This window comes from Corylus avellana, chromosome 5 (assembly GCF_965113065.1).
Source record: "Corylus avellana chromosome 5, dhCorAvel1.hap1.2, whole genome shotgun sequence".
Lineage (NCBI taxonomy): Eukaryota > Viridiplantae > Streptophyta > Magnoliopsida > Fagales > Betulaceae > Corylus > Corylus avellana.
Window position 1 is genome coordinate 111,875 of NC_142494.1, and position 17,852 is coordinate 129,726.

Below are 17,852 nucleotides of genomic sequence, written 5' to 3' on the forward strand. Positions count from 1 at the left end.
AGTCATGGACAACTAGCCTTATGTGTTTTTTGTGGTTTTGATATGTTTTATTTTTTGGTAATGTGTATGGATAACAATATATGTGATTTTCATTTGTAATGTGTATGGATAACAATATATGTGGTGTGGTTGGTTGTTGGATATATGTATGGATAACAGCATATGTGGTAGGAAGTTGGTAATGTGTTGCAGGTAAGTTTCGACTCGATTGGAAGTAGGTTGGAAATGTGGACATTTTTTGTATGGAAATTGTGAATGTGTTAGTTGGTTACTTGCACCAACGATTTGCATAACTCTGGGGGGTATGTGTTCAATTTATAGTTCTTCATCTTGACACGTCTAGATTATTATTTTCACTTCAATAGCCAGATCTTCTTATTTCGATTCTACTGTTGTTACAGCAAATGATACGTTCATTTTGTTTTAGGTATTTGGACCAAGTACTTCGGCTGATTTTGTTCACAAATTATTGAAGGTAAGATCAAACCTTGCACTTTCTTTCAGACAAGTCATTAGTAAAGTGGCATTTTTACTTGCTGTGGAACTTGAATTAATCTATTGTGTAATTGGTTCAATCTCATTGAGTGGAGTTGTTTTTCTTTATGCTTATTTAATATATGGCATATCAGGTTCTATTTGGTTCTATTTCTGACTTAGATTGTATTTCTATTTTCTACCAAGTCTATTTTTCGAAGGGTTAATGCAATATGCATTGGAGATAGTAAACACATGAATTTATCTTAATTTAAAATTTGATTATAGGCTTCCATTTTTCTGTGGAAGCCGTTAACTGTTCAAAACTTTAGATTGTGTAAAACACATAATTTAAATAATACTTTTGATGTTAATTGTTAAATAATACTTTGTGGTTTTAAAGATCAATGTATGGGCTTTGATTGTGTAAAACACAAAATTTTTTTGTTTGACCAATTTTGAAATCTTCTTAAAAAAATGGGCTGCCATGTATTTTCCTCAAAAGGATGATTTCTTTTGATTGATTTATGGGCAGACGTCTATTATAAGATAATTTCAGTTTTGCTGACCATATGTTACTTCCAGTTTTTGTTTTTTTGTTAGACTTAACCTATATGCTAGTATTGGCTGAAGCAATATTGGAATGGGGTTAACCTACATACTAGTAGTTGGTCTTGACTCTTGAGGGTGGGGGGGGGGTTAAAAAACTATTTCTAGTGTGAATTGAATTGTTTACTCTAGAAGAAAGAAAAAAAATTATTTTGCCTATTCTGTTCAAAAATTTTTTTGTGCGGTTTCATCAGTATTATCAGATAGTGGTAATTAAAAAATCCATCTTGTTAAAGGTTTTTTGTTCAATGGTCGAAGATTATCGTGAATCATTGACAAAAATATTCGAGGGCAGCAAATCTTTTGGTGAAAATCGTCACCCTGCAAACGTGTTTCCAGCTTGTTTGTGAGGCTTGTGTGCCAGAGGGCTTCTTTTATATGTTAAACATGGAAAATCTCTGTTACTTGAGTAATTAATCATAGTGTTGGGCTTCTATTTCAGGGTAAGCAGCTTTCACAGTTGTTGGATGAAGACCCTGCGTTGATGGAGAGGAGGCAACAGTGTGCGAAAAGGCTTGAATTATATAAGGCAGCAAGGGATGAGGTTGATTCCGTATCATGGGTCCGTTGAGATTGATTGGTGTTTGGAGATGCCTTGTATTATAGTTCAACATACGGTGGGTCAGATTATTACTGAATTCGTTAAATTCTTGGATAGCTCAGATCCTCTCTCAATCTTTGTTCTTTGAATTTGTTGTGCAATTTTTTAGTTCTATCGTTGTATTAGAAACCGGATTCTTGTTTTGCTACATATATGACACATAAGGTTGATTTGGCCTTCTTTTTCCACTTTTTCTCCCCTTCTCGTCTTTTAGTTTTAATTTACCAATTTCTTATGATATTATTTTGAGTTTGTTGTCATCAAAGAATTTAGATTAATTCATATATAATCTCAGGAAGATAAAAAGGGACGTTGAGATAAATTACAAGTAAAAGGAAAACATATTTTTTAAGATATATGCATCCAAAGGTTGTTTGTTTTGTATTGCAATTTTAAAGGCCTGGTTGGGGATTGGTTTCAACATGCGATTGATAAAGTTGCGAGGATGGTTCCCCAAGCAATTCACCCCTTCAGGGGACCCTCTGCTTTTTCTTTTTAACTCATTCTTTTTCAAGCATCATACCATTTATATATATATATATATATATATATATATATAACATTATAAAATTTATTTGATGTCGTATTTGGGCATTGGATCATGTGTGGTAGGTTGATACCCATAACCACAAAAATGGGTACGATAAGTGGGAATCGTTGGATATAATTCTTGATTTTCAAGTCAATGTATCCCTCCCTTTCAAGACATGAAAAGACAAAGAAACAAAGCAACAAGCATATGTGGTAGTGAGAAGGCATGCATTACCAGTTTCTTGCCGTCAATGGAAGAGGGGAGTATGATCTTGAAGAAGTGCAAGTGTCTCCTACCCGCCATACAACTTGGCGGCCGGTGGCCATTCCTCCGGTTGGGCACCAACCCAGTCCGGCGAGTCCTTGACTTCTTCGGTGCCATAGTTAAAAAAGTATTGTCATCCAACGGTAGAAATGCCTCGAAGCTACTCTGCTCCCCTCAGAAATCAGCTCCGATTCTCAGTGGAGTGGCTGATATGGCACGCCACGAAAGAGAAAAATCACTCTGTCATATAAGGAATTTGATATTTGATTCATTTTAAAAATTACTGTTCAAATTCTTTGAAAAGATTAATAGGAATGCTCTTAATTTTTAATTTAATCTTTTGATACATACACCTTATAGGATAATAATAATAGCTCCTTTGGCATTGACCACTTACTATTTCTCAATTTTTTTTTTTTAATTCTTAATATTTTTACTTTTTACATCACATTAATTTTTTTTAAAATATTGTTTGAATCAAAAATTACTAAAAAAAAAAAAATCACTTTTTAATTGAAATGATAAATGTTATTTTTAAAAGGTAAAAAATAAAACTCAAAATACCCAAGTGACATGCCATACACGCAATTCGTGTATACGTAAAACAGGAAATTACATTCATACCAACTAATAAATTCATTAAAAAGTACATTACATTTCAAATAAGCTTCTACAATTGCACGGCTCTAAAAAGTACGGCATTGTGCTCCCACAATTACTTATGTTACAAAATACCACATTGTGCTTCCAAAATAACACAAACATAAAAAAAACACAATGTCATCTCAAAATTACATAGACCTCAGTTCAACTTCAAACGGCCAAGCTTGCATTCATACGCACCACTTGAAGTGTATCCAAACAACAAAACGAAAATGACACTTAAACAAATTACCCAGGAACACGTAAGAATTGTTTGGTAATTCTTCTTAACTGCATGGAGTTTGATCTCCCCAATCTCTACTTCCTTATGATACCGGGCAATTTCTTTATCCATTTCTACCTTCAAACACAGATTTTCTCTCTCCATTTCTACCTTCACCTTACTGACTTCAAGTTGAACCATGTCTTCACACCGCTTTGCTTCTGACAACAATTTTTGGTGCTTTCGCCAGAACCAAGTTCCAACCCTTTTACATTTCGCACACAGCTCAGGATCAACCCATTCAAAGTAACCACAATCTCGGTTGATCTATAAAATAGTAAACACATATTAATCACCAATCTAAACACATACAATATTACACATACCCTTTTTTTTTATAGTTATATTTAAAATAGGTAAATGGTTAAAGTTTTTTTCACAATCTTTTTTTTTTTTTTTTTTTGCTACACTATTGAATATGATAGTGTAGTTGAAAAACCATTACACATAAAATTCGATACCTAAACCCTAAACCTAAACACAAGCATCACGCCTAACCCTAGATGCTCTTATATATTGACACTAGAAGCCATGCGCGAGAAGTAAGGCATGTTCAAACCCTAAACCCTAAACAAATGATAACAAATAACTAAACCCTAAAATAACCCAACAAAGAACCCACAACCATCACTACTCAACTTAAACACACATAACCAACAACGAAAATTAAAACCCTAAACAAGAAATTATCAATACTTACCCTAAACCCTAAAGAACACCCTACAAAAATTACAACCATAAACAAGAAATGGATAAAGAGTTTGAAGAACTTGCACAAATCTTGGTTTTCAACCATTACACAAGCATCACACCTAAACAAATTATAGCAAATAACTAAACCCTAAAATAACCCAACAAAGAACCCACAACCATCACTACTCAACTTAAACACACATAACCAACAACGAAAATTAAAACCATAAACAAGAAACTCAAATAAGAAATTATCAATACTTACCCTAAACCCTAAAGAACACCCTACAAAAATTACAACCATAAACAAGAAATGGATAAAGAGTTTGAAGAACTTGCACAAATCTTGGTTTTCAACCATTACACAAGCATCACACCTAAACAAATGATAACAAATAACTAAACCCTAAAATAACCCAACAAAGAACCCACAACCATCACTACTCAACTTAAACACACATAACCAACAACGAAAATTAAAACCCTAAACAAGAAATTATCAATACTTACCCTAAACCCTAAAGAACACCCTACAAAAATTACAACCATAAACAAGAAATGGATAAAGAGTTTGAAGAACTTGCACAAATCTTGGTTTTCAACCATTACACAAGCATCACACCTAAACAAATTATAGCAAATAACTAAACCCTAAAATAACCCAACAAAGAACCCACAACCATCACTACTCAACTTAAACACACATAACCAACAACGAAAATTAAAACCATAAACAAGAAACTCAAATAAGAAATTATCAATACTTACCCTAAACCCTAAAGAACACCCTACAAAAATTACAACCATAAACAAGAAATGGATAAAGAGTTTGAAGAACTTGCACAAATCTTGGTTTTCAACCATTACACAAGCATCACACCTAAACAAATTATAACAAATAACTAAACCCTAAAATAACCCAACAAAGAACCCACAACCATCACTACTCAACTTAAACACACATAACCAACAACGAAAATTAAAACCATAAACAAGAAATTATCAATACTTACCCTAAACCCTAAAGAACACCCTACAAAAATTACAACCATAAACAAGAAATCACGTGTTTGAAGAACTTGCCCAAATTTTCGCAACACTGATCATAAACATAAAACGTGCCTTGTAATTTTCACAACCCACAAACCTCCTCCCGAAATTGTGCTCTGTTTGAGCTGTTTTTACAACCATCGGCCGCTCACAGTAACAAAGCCTCTGCGGTGAAGATGAAGCTCCAGAACTTGAGGTATACTCCATCATTTCTCTCTCTCTTTGCAATAAATCAATATACAATAGAAAACAAAAATTTGTTAACAATAAATCAACATCACAGAGTTAGGGATTACCAAATTAAAAACCCCTCAAGAAAACCCCAATTTACGAAAAACCCTAGAACGATACTACACATTTCGGTGGAAATTTACGAATCAAATAAGGGCAAAATCTCACCTCGTCGTACACAAATGTGCAACAGATGGAACTTTGGGTTGATCTCGAGTGGGTGTCGGGTAGCTTGTCGCGTGGCTGTCGGAGGTGGGTTCTACCTCTCTCGGGTCCCTTTCGCTCGTGAGTCAGCAAGGAGAACCAAGCAAAATGACGGAATGCCTGATTTCACGTGTTTGATTAGTTGTTTTAAGTCTGGTTTGGGTTGGGTTGGGTTGGGTCGGGTCAGCAGGGTCGGGGGCGTGGGTAAGATGGGTTTGGGCGTGGGTCAAGGTGTAACCAATTGATGGGGGTATTTTGGGCACTAAATCCCATAAAGTGACCACGTGCGTCGCACGTGGTCACTGTTCCGTCAGTCAAAGCGGGTTTGACTGACGGAGTGCCTGAATTGCAAAAAATTGAAACTTTAGGGGGGTGGATTGCAAAAATTGAAACTTTGGAGGCGGAATTGCAAATCGCTGACAACTTTGGGGGGGTAAACTGTAATTTTCCCTTTTTAGAAAGATTTTTTGGTCCTTTTATGAAGGAAGCTTCAGAAGGAATGGGCATGAAAGAAAATCAATTTTTTTTTTTTTGGAAACTTTAGTTTGCCCCCCTAAACTTCCAGCCGATTTGACAAAGGACCCCTGAACTTTCAAATCTCTCACTTTGGACCCTTGAACTTTAATTTGCTCTCACTTTGGACCCCTCTGTTAGTTTCCAACGTTAAACTCAAATGGTATGACTTTTTATGCCCATTATAATCTCAATCAGCCAGTTGAAATTCTGAAATTGTCCACAACTATAGCACCCAGAAATTGTCCACAACTATAGCACCCACCTTTAGCCCAAAACAACACCGTTTTGGGCTAGACAAAATTATATATATAAAACAGAGGGGGTGGCTTGGCCAAAACGGGGTGGCCGGACCACCCCGTTTTGGCGAAGCAGGTGGCTCCATGGCTGGTATGGGGGTGGAGAAACCACCCCCATGGCCAAGGGGGTGGTCCGGCCACTCCTAAAAGGCCAAAAAAAGTGGGGAGGGGGGGGGGGGATCTGGTGTTTTGGGGGTGGCCGGACCACCCCCAGCCCCTTGGGGGCAGTTTTGTCCAACCCATACGGCCGATATGGAGGTGGTTGAACCACCTTTAGGCCCTTGGGGGTGGTCCGGCCACCCCTAAAACACCCGATCCCTTTTTTTTTTTTGTGGCATTTTGGGGGTGGCCGGACCACCCCAGAAGGCCTAGGGGTAGCTCGACCACCCCTAAACCGGCCATGGGGGTGGCTCCAGCCACCCCGAACGATTTTTTTTTTAATATATATATTTTTTTAAAAAAATAATTTTAATGCCCAAAACGACGTCGTTTTGGGCTGGGTGGGTATTGTAGTTTTGGGGCCTAAAACGGTGTAATTTTTGAGTGAGGGTATAATGGGCATAAAAAGTCAAATTATTTGACTTTAATATTGAAAACTAACAGAGGGGTCCAAAGTGAGAGAAAATCAAAGTTCAGGGGTCCAAAGTGAGTGATTTGAAAGTTAAGAAGGGTTTTGTCAAATCGGCTAGAAATTTAGGGGGGTAAACTGAAGTTTTTTTTTTTTTTTTTTTTTTTTTTTCATTTGCTACAGAAAAGTTTACAGAAGTCAAAAACAAAATCTACCTAAACTGATTTTGTATTCAGAGAAGGAATGGTGGAGAAAGGAGTAAAAAAAATCTACCTAAACCGATTTGGATTCAGAGAAGAAATTGAGGAGAAAAGGCGGAGCATTTTTTTTCTTTATTTTTGATTTCTTGTCAACCACTTCTGTTGCTTCAAAGAAAGAGTACAAGAGTAAAAAAAAAAAAACCTAACCAGAAATCCAGATGCAAGATACCTACCCCATCACCCAACTGGCTATTGCTCCTAAAAATATTGTGCGGTCTTAAGAGAAACAAGACAAGTTGGGTTCTCTTTTCGTGGGCTGCTCCTTGTTGTTGCGCCGCTGGTCATCGTTGTTTTCTCAAGTAAGCATCTAACCTTATCTCACTTAATACTGATGTTAGAGAATTGTTTGCAAACCAAAACTGTTTTAACTACAACACCTAAAACGGACACAGTTTGGATGGAAATGTTCTTGGTTAAATCTCAACCTTTGTTTCTTTTCTATTTAATCCCAATCGTCAACAAAACCTTCAGTTTGTTAAACTCTACTATACTCTTTGCTGCAATAAGCATATCATCTACGTATAGTAACAGAAAAATAAATGAGCCATCATCAAGGCTCCTCACATAGACACAATAGTCATACTCACATCTCTTGTAGCCAATTCTGATCATGTAGGGGTCAAACCGCTTATACCACTGCATTGGAGACTACTTCAGCCCATAAAGTGACTTCTTCAATTTACAGACCAAGTACTCCTGTCCAGGTTGACTGAACCCTTCTGGCCGCTCCATGTAAATCTGTTCCTCCAAATCACTATGGAGAAAAGCTATCTTCACATCCATTTGCTCCAATGTCATGTCATAATGAGCTACCAACGCCAATACCGCTCAGATAGAAGTATGTCTGACCACTGGAGAAAATATTTCCTCATAATCAACCCCTTTTTGCTGTGAATAACCCTTTGCTACTAAGTGAGCCTTGAACTTTTCCCCCCCTTTTTTCTGATACTGTTTCCTTTTTCTTAAACACCCATTTATACCCTATCGCCTTCTTCCTCTCTAGAAGCTCCACCGAATCCCACATCTGGTTTTTATGCAGAGATTCCCCCATAACACCCACCCATTTACTCTTCTCTTAGCTATTGACAGCCTCGTGAAAAGTAGTAAGATCTCTGCTGCTGATGACAAGAGCATAAGAAACCATGTCTTCAAAAACGTACTTGGTTAATGGCTTGATAGTACATGTAGGCCTGTCCATGGCTATAGTGATGCTCCTTAACTCCTGAAGTAGAGGTCTCTGTACCCTATAAGAAGTGTTCTCCTGCACAGGAGTCTCTAACTCCACTTGCACCACTTATTTATCACTGCTATTGCTTTCTAGCACCTGCTGCTCTTTACCCTGAGTACTCTTCAACATGGAATTTTCATCAAGAACCACGTCTCTACTGATCACAGCCCTATTTGCCTTCGGATCTCAAAACTTGTAACCTTTAACCCCTTTCCCATATCCGAGAAAGACACACTATCTAGACTTCGGATCAAGTTTCGATCGTTCTTCACTAGGTATGTGCACATAGGCTGGACAACCAAATACTCTCAGTCCAAAGTAATCTACCTCATTACCTGTCCACACCTCCTCTACAACTTTTCCATCTAGTGCTACCCTTGATGACCTGTTGATCAAGTAGCATGCCATACTCACTGCATCTTCCCAGAAAATATTTTCAAGTTCAGCATTTAACCTGAGACATCATGCTTTCTCTGCAACAGACCTATTCATCCTTTCTGTCACACCATTTTGTTGTGGTGTCTTGTGTACTGTGAAATGCCTCTTTATATCATGCTACTCACAAAAATCCTTGAACTTGTCGTTTGTATACTCAGTTCCATTATCTGTCATGAGACACTTAACCTTCTTCCCAATTTGGTTCTCCACTTCAGCTTTTCACAAATTGAACTTGGCAAACGTTTCTGATTTGTGCCGCATGAACTACACCCAAACTTTTCTGGAGAAATCATCAATAAAGATCACGAAATACATATGTCCTCCTTGTGACGCTGTCCTCACTAGTCTCCAAACATCAGAATGAACATAATCCAGAATACCCTCTATCTTGTGTGTGGCAGTCTTGAATTGTGCCCAATTCTGCTTTCCCAGAATACAGAACTTACAAAAATCAAGCTTGCACTTTTTAACACCCTTCAATGGATTTCTCTTATGAAGTTACAACATGCCCCGCTCACTCATATGACCCAACCGCATATGCCACAAAACAGTACAATCAGACTCACACTCCACAGAGGCGACTCCACCTACAATTGTACTTCCTAACAGTTTATAGATATTCTTTGAACTTTTCTGCTCTTTCATCAATATCATCGCACCCTTAGTTACCTTCATAACCCCACCTTCAGGCTTATAACCATAACCGTTTGAGTCTAAGGTGCCTAATGAAATTAGATTTTTTTCCACTTCTGGGACTTATCTAACATCATATAATATTCTAATCACACCATCAAACATCTTAATTCTGATATTACCTATGCCAGTAATTTTATAATGTGCACAATTACCTATAGTAACTATACCAAAATTAACTGACCAATAGGTGTCAAACCAATCTCTGTTTGACGTTATGTGAAATGAACATGCTGAGTCCAGAATCTAAGAACCCACAGGATGCTCTGAATTAGATGCAATGGAAAGCATATCACAATCAGAATTGTCTAAATTTTCCTCTACTACGTTCACAGACCTTGAGGAACCTTAATTCTCGTCGTCCTTTTTCTTCTTCCAGTCTGGACAATCCCGCTTCATATGCCCTTTCTTTCCGCACTTATAACAGATGATGTCCTTCCTCTTCCTAGACTTTGACCAAGAATTCTTGTCATTCGAACCACCCTTGTTAATACTTTTTCCACGCTCTTGGTTACCTTTTACAACTAGCCCTTCTTCTTGAGAACTTTCATAATTGATTTTCTTCCTCTGATGAAAAGCCAACAAGGCTCCTGTAACGTCCTCTAACTCCATGGTCTCTTTCCCCCATGTCAGAGTTGTAACCAAATTCTCATACGTAGGAGAAGTTGGGAGTGAATTCAATAGCATGAACGTCTTGTCTTCGTTTTCGAACTTTACATCAACCCTCTTCAAATCGCTGATCACTTAATTGAACACGTTGATGTGTTGGCTCAAATCCGAGCCCTCCGCCATCTTCAAGCCGTACAACTGCTGCTTTAGATAGAGCTTGTTCGCCAACGACTTTGACATATACCGACTTTTCGGTTTCAACCAAACTGCCGCCGGAGATTCTTCGTCCAAGACATGATACATCACGTCATCTCCCAGACAAAGCCGAATAGTAGCCACTGTTTTCGCCTCAAGTTCCTTCCAATCTATGTCTGCCATCCCTTCTGGTTTCGTCCTATATAATGCCTTCACCATCCCTTATTGCACCAACAAATCCTTGACATGTCTTTGCCATAAGCCGAAATTATCGGATCCATCGAACTTCATCACGTCAAATTGTGAATAAGATGTGCCAATCCCAGCCATCGTAGAGCTAGGCTCTGATACCAATTGTTGTTACCGTGTATAACAATGATGAATAATATGAAATTTGAAAAGAGAGAGTCGAGACACAAATTTACGTGGTTCGGCAATGTGCCTACGTCCACAGGAGAGAGTGCGGCTATATTTTACTATTCAATAATATAGGATTACAACATAACATATTTATAGGAAAACCCTAATTGTAAGTATTTTGAAAAACCCCAAAATACCCTCCACAACTTATTTGTCCCCACCCACATCAACTAATTACACTCAATGAGCCAGTAGTAGAATATGAGCCACTTGTTCCAACAAGAGAGCTATTTGAGAGAATTTGTGCTGCCTGAAGGTTTAGTGAAGATGAGGTTTGTTTGTTGTTCTTGACTTATAGTGAGCTCCACCTTCACAAATTTCTGGTTCCTTAATCATGGGAATACTTTCATTTTTGTTTGCTGAGAATATTTTGGAAAAGACCTAAAAAGATTTTTTTTTTTTTTTGCATCTCACAGTATGTGTGATTTAAAAGGATGATTTTACTTATGAAAACAAATTTAGCAATATAAGAGAAAAATGAATACAAAGATCTAAATTACATATGCTTTTTTCCCCTTGCGTTTCTAAGCAGCCAAACAGAGTATAAAATATTATAAATTTTGTTCATGTATTTTTCTTTGCTACTTTCAAGCCATATATTTTTTCCAGTAGCTTATTTCGAGAGTGTGCTATTGTCATTCTGAGCCCGTTTGGGAGTACGACTTTAAAAATTGCATTTTTGAAATTGTCACTTTTTAAAATTGCATAAGCGTTTGGTAAAACATATTAAAATTGCACAAGATTTTTCCACGATTTTAAAATTTACATTTTTAAAATCCCAATCTTAAATACTCCAAAATTGTAATTTGGTTTAAAAACCCACCCTCAAACGGGCTCTCTACGGTAAAAGATATCAAAAGATTAGTGGGTTTTTTTTTTTTTTTTTTTTTTTTTTTTTTTTTCAATTCTAGGAATATATTATGTATATAAATGTCCTGATATGTAATTTGCCTTCTTTCTCTACATGAGTTTGACTTTTCCCTTTAATTCCTTGTCTGAAGCAAATATGCCACAAATATTTGAAGCTGGATTGAAGCCTTGCTCCACGTCTCAAAATATGTGATTTTGGTTATTCAAAGGTTTAAGGACAGATTAAGCTTAGTGTGGGAAAACTTTCTCCGATGTATATCTAAATTTTTATCCTCTGATTAGCTTTATTTGTGTAGTCCTCTCTCTTGCATTCAAGACCCAAATCATCTGTTGGAACTCCAGCATATATTGCACACGAGGTTCTTTCTCGAAGAGAGTATGATGGGAAGGTAATTTAGATTAGTTATGTTGTTAAACCTTAGTAGTGTGTATTACTTTCTTTACATGATTCATTTCTCTGCAGTATTAAGTCCGATTTGGATTCACTTTATAACTAGACCATTTGTGTTTTGTAATTATTCTTAAAGACACCTAAGACTGTATGTCAATTGGTTGTGACGAGTTGAAAATTTTTCAAATTAATCTTCAAAGATTTTTATGTTTTAGCTCAAGTGGTGTTTCAAGTACTAGGATTTAACCTTTCACTAGATGAGTTGAAATCTAAAAGAACCCCATCCCCCCCTCCGTGTTACTGTCTTGTACTTGTAGTATTTGTTTTATTGGTGTCATATGTGATCCTTTGTTATGTTCTGCCCATGAAGTCGATATAGCAAACGCAGATTTTAATTTTTTTAAAGGAAAATACCCAAATTAATCATTATATTATGAATAAAAACTATCCTTTTGTAGTAGAATATTTGCTTCACTGCAAAGCCTAATCATGTATGAGACACTTCAGAAGGCAAGTAGTTGAACACTTCTCCAGCTTGAGAAGAATAAGAAAAATGTCAAACTACGTTCCACCCTCTTGTTTCACCTGTTTCTTTTTTGTGCAATATGAATGCCATTTGCTTTGCAAGTTACTATTTAAGTTTGCTTTGTGTTTGTTCAGTTGGTGGATGTGTGGTCATGTGGAGTGACTCTTTATGTTATGTTAGTGGGAGCATACTCATTTGAAGATCCACAGGATCCGAAGAATTTCAAGAAAACCATCAATGTAATTTACCTTCATTTTGGCCATCCTTGAAATTATTAGGTTTCTTATTTTAACAATTTAATAGCTTTACCATTTCTTCTGCAGCGAATAATGGCTATGCAATACAAGATTTAAGACTACATTCACATATCTCAATATTGTAAACATCTTCTTTCTCGCATTTTTGTTGCAAATCCTCTAAAGGTATGTACACGACCAGGTTAATAATCTTTGTTAAGAATTTTGAATCAAATTATCTCGAAAATACATGAATGACATCAAGCTAATTTGCATTTGTAATTTTTCTTGAAAATACTTTTCTTACTAATCAGGTGTGTTGGAAAATTTGAGGTTTTATCTAACATGTTTGCTCCGTAAGTTGTTATATGCGTTTTCTTGACTTTTTTCTAGCTGTATAGAGGATCTTGGTTTTTGTTCTTTGAACTGATACAGGGGAATAATGTTTTGAATCTCATTTCTTTGATAGTTAATTATTAAATCTTTGAGATGAAGAGTTATTGGCAAAAAAAAACTATGAATTTCTAGTGATGTACCCACAAAGATAATTTATTGCTGTTATGTCTGCTTTTGATTTTGTGGGTTTCAAGATTTATTTTGTGGGGTCCACATGCCATGCACTATTAAAGCAAGTGAACTAAGGATTTAGATGCCGTGTCAATATTTAAGAGGAGTAATGATATTAGGGACACCGGCGTGTGTAAACAGTAAGCACGCGGATGACGTGGCACATGCCACGTTTGCCCCAAATTAAAAAAATAAAAAAATAAAAAACGCTTCAAAACCCGTTCCCCAAAAAAAAAACCATTCCCACGACTATTTTCCCACAAATTTTTCCCCAAACCCATTCAAAATCGCCTCTCCCTCTCTCAAAATCATTTCTGCGAAACGCTTTCCTCCCAAAATTTTCCCCCATTTTCTTCCCAAATCCATTTTATCCCTCCCACCATCCCATGGGTTTTCCCCCACCGGCACTGGTGTGGCTTCCTCTTTCTCTTTAGTGTTTGTAGTGAAATGGAGGGCCAAGAAGACCTAGATCCGACGAACCCAAGCGCCAAAGACCCACCTTTGTGTGAGGAGTGCAAAAGAACCCATCAAAGTACAGGAGTCCAGTTGCCCCCTGCGCTCTTGTAGCCTTCCTTGCGTCAAAGCTCAAATGCAACGCGCTGGGTGTACGGGAAAGAGAAGCCAGACACTGCTCGTCCCGCTCTCTCAGTTCGACGATAATCTGCTCGTCTCTGGTACTTTTCTCTATCAATTTCTCTGCCCTTTTTTTTTTTTTGGAATTCAGAGAGCCTTTTGTTTGCTGCGTTGAAAGTTCTCTAATTCCCGGTGGTAGTTGGCTATTTTGGCTTCAAATATCAATACCCTTTGCACGATTTCACGGTGTTCTATGCGAATAGGTGTGCTTTCGTCTTTCAAATTCTGTATTTTCTTTGATTTCAGCCACCCTTTTGTTTGCTGGTTTTGAATTTCTCTAATTATCTTTTACATTTTGCTAATTTGAGATTGATTGGGAAATTATCTCAACAATAAATTTGAACGACGCGTCAATCTTGGGCAAATAAGATAAATTTGATTTGGTGAAAATTTAATTTAGAAACTTGCTTAAATGGGTGTTAATCTTGGACAGTTATAAGAAGTTGGATTTGGTCGAATTCAAATTGGAAAATTTGTTTATTTAAAGAGAATCGCATGAGGAGAAAGGAAGTTGAATCTTATTTGGAATTATTTCCATGTTGAGAGGCCTGGCTACCTCGAATCAGCCATAAATATTTCCTGTCATTAATGTTCATCTATTTAATATTCTTGTGTTAATGAGGCCTGGCTAAATATTTTATCATTTATCTTCATATATATATAAAAACAGAAAATATTCAAATATCCGACAAGCATACTTCAATACCCCATTCACGGTTTCATAGGGTTCTATACGAGTAGGCCACCATTAGCTTGTGAAAATTTGGTATTTTCTCTTCATATAGTAGCCATAAATTCTGACCCTATGGGCAAAATTTTTTGTGTGGTCGGCAGCTATGGGCAAAATTCTGACCCTAGACAACCTAAGGAAGCGGCATGTGATCGTGACAAACAGGTGTTGGATGTGCAAGAAGGATGAGGAGACGGTGGACCACCTTCTTCTCCATTGCGAGGTAGCTTACGCTTTGTGGTGCGCCTTCTTTGGGCGGTTTGGATTGTCTTGGGTAATGCCGAGACGGGTTTCGGACCTGCTCGCTTGTTGGTGGTCTATGGGAAGGAGAGGGAGCGCTGCGGTTTGGAAAATGGTGCCTACGTGCTTCTTTTGGTGCATTTGGAGGGAGAGGAACAATAGGTGTTTTGAAGATCTGGAAGGGTCTTTGGAAGATTTACTATCCTTATGTCTACACACTTTGTATCTATGGACTGTAGCGTATATCTTCCCGGTGTCGATTAGCTATAATGACTTCCTTGTTCGCTTTTCTCTTTCTAGCTAGGTGATCCTATTGTATACTCCCGGTGTACTTTGGGGCGCCTTTACGCTTTCAATAAAACTGGCTTTTACTTATCAAAAAAAAAAAAATAGTAGCCATAAATATTTCCTGTCATTAATGTTCATCTATTTAATATTCTTGAGTTAATGAGGTCTGGCTAAATATTTTATCATTTATCTTCATATATATATAAAAACAAAAAACAAAAAATATTCCAATATCCGACAAGCACACTTCAATACCCCATTCACGGTTTCATAGGGTTCTATATGAGTAGGCCACCATTAGCTTGTGAAAATTTGGTATTTTCTCTTGATATTTTGGGAACTACGTGGCAATTATGGACTTTTCCCCCCTCCTATTCATGGATTATAATTTCCTTGAGGAAGTTTTCTACATTGTGTTTTTTTAATCAAATTGTGATGCTCTTTATGTGACTTATAAATTTTAGTACCTGTGGTTTTTTTAAATTGAAATTCCCTCCTATTGCTCCTTTAGTGTCAGATTCAATACCCTTTTTATAGGCTTGAATACATTTTCATAGGTGGCTTATAATTTGCTTGGAGAAGCTCATTATTTTTTCTCTAAACGGGTTGAAATAATTCTTTGTTATTTCTTAAAATCTTAGTGAGTATGTTATAACTTGATTGATGAAGGTTGCTACTTTTCTTACATGTTTATACCAATACTTTTCTGTTTTGGAATATTATGTGTAGATTATAATTTACTTGAGGAAGTGAAGATGGTTGCAGAATCTGCTTAGAGAGTAAGAACTAAATTGTGTGGGAATGCTCATTTTAAGTTATCGTGTCGCCTTAACAACCACAAATTACAATAATGTTTTTTTAGATAGTTTCTGACTTTAGTGATGGGTTATTATTCTTGTTTGTTATGCAAATCCTTGATATTGCAAAATTCAGATTTAGGAGGGCATGCTTCTGTACGTAAAGAAAGAGACTGACATTGTTCTAAATTCATAATGGTAGTATTATTATCATTTTATTGTATCATACACAAGGTGCTAATCCTCATGATTTTTCTTGATGCTGTTAGTGTGTGAGGGAATACCACACAAATACAATTTAGGATTCTGATGTGGATTGTATGCCATATAAAGCTTTATAAATTTCATTTTCAATTCTGATGCGTGTAATTCTTGAATCATGTGCAAGGTTGACCTTTTGCTGCATTTGGAAATGAGTGTTAAGTTTTTGTGTCTTCTTTGGAATTCTGTTAGGAATCTTGTATTTGTGTGATCTGTTGTATCAATGTTTATGATTTCAACTGCTAGAGGTAATTGTATTTCATAGTATGGGCTTTTTAATATTTTTAGATAAAACTACATCTTTGACCAGCTTTTGTTGCATTGCATAACTGTATTAAGTCGAACAGATAGAGTAAGTAGTGTGTGGCCTAATCTAGTGTTTTTTTTTTCCTATGATTTTAGTTAAGCAAGACTATTATGCACTGGATGATTTACTTGATTAATTGACAGTGTTTAGAGTTGTCATGTTGATATGATTATGCATTAGAATAGGAGATGTTAGATTGCGAATTGAGTTTCCCATCTTAGTTACTTCTTAAATCCTCATAGGGGAATCCATTCGTTGAAGCCATGGTTGGCTTGGTTGTGATAATGCTTTTAATTTTGGCTGGCCTTTAGTTTTATTGAACCATTTTCATTTTGCAGATTTTCTTTTTTAACGGTCTGCTTTACATATTTTTATTATTGAGGCCTGGCTAAATATTTTATCATTTATCTTCATATATATATATATATATACATATATATAAAACAAAAAACAAAAAATATTCCAATATCCAACAATCACACTACAACACCCCATTCACGGTTTCATAGGGTTCTATACGAGTAGGCCACCATTACCTTGTGAACATTTTTTCTGCATGCATACAAGAAAAAATCATATTTCTTTGTGCAACATGAACTCATAACTAAGATACAAAAAACATGTGCCAAGTCACCGGCATGTGCCACGTTACCGGCGTGCTTACTGTTCACAGATGCCGGTGAATGGGGTATTGAAGTGTGATTGTCAGATATTGGAATATTTTTTGTTTTTTGTTTGTTTTATATATACCCTAAACCCTATATATATATATATATATATATATATATATATATGAAGATAAATGATAAATATTTAGCCAGGCCTCAATAATAAAAATATGTAAAGCAGATCGTTAAAAAAGAAAATCCGCAAAACGAAAATGGTTCAATAAAATTAAAGGCCAGCCAAAATTAAAAGTTTTATCACAACCAAGCCAACCATGGCTTCAACGAATGGATTCCCCTATGGGGGAAATAAATAAATAAAATTAGGAGAAAACAATCAATATTATTTAATGGTGAGCAATATCTATCTAGGATATCTGGGATCGTATTGCATTAATTACACAATTACTTCATTTCATGCAATCTCAAAGAACAATCGCACATTTAAAAATTTCACGAGCCAGCAAATAAAAATATAAATAAATGATGATATACAGGCCGCCACGTGCGAGTGGAGTACCTGAGGGAGAGCAAA

At 36.4% G+C, this 17,852-nt stretch overlaps 1 long non-coding RNA gene and 1 pseudogene across 1 annotated transcript; both read left to right on the forward strand.

Moving 5' to 3' along the window:
• Nucleotides 1-10,697: 10,697 nt before the first annotated feature.
• On the forward strand, nucleotides 10,698-13,161 carry LOC132180579 (serine/threonine-protein kinase SRK2A-like; annotated as a pseudogene).
• Nucleotides 13,162-13,651: 490 nt separating this feature from the next.
• Nucleotides 13,652-16,441, forward strand: LOC132181395 (uncharacterized). Its single transcript, XR_009440242.1, has 2 exons — nucleotides 13,652-14,070; nucleotides 16,017-16,441. It is a non-coding gene; the product is annotated as an uncharacterized LOC132181395 (long non-coding RNA).
• Nucleotides 16,442-17,852: the final 1,411 nt, after the last annotated feature.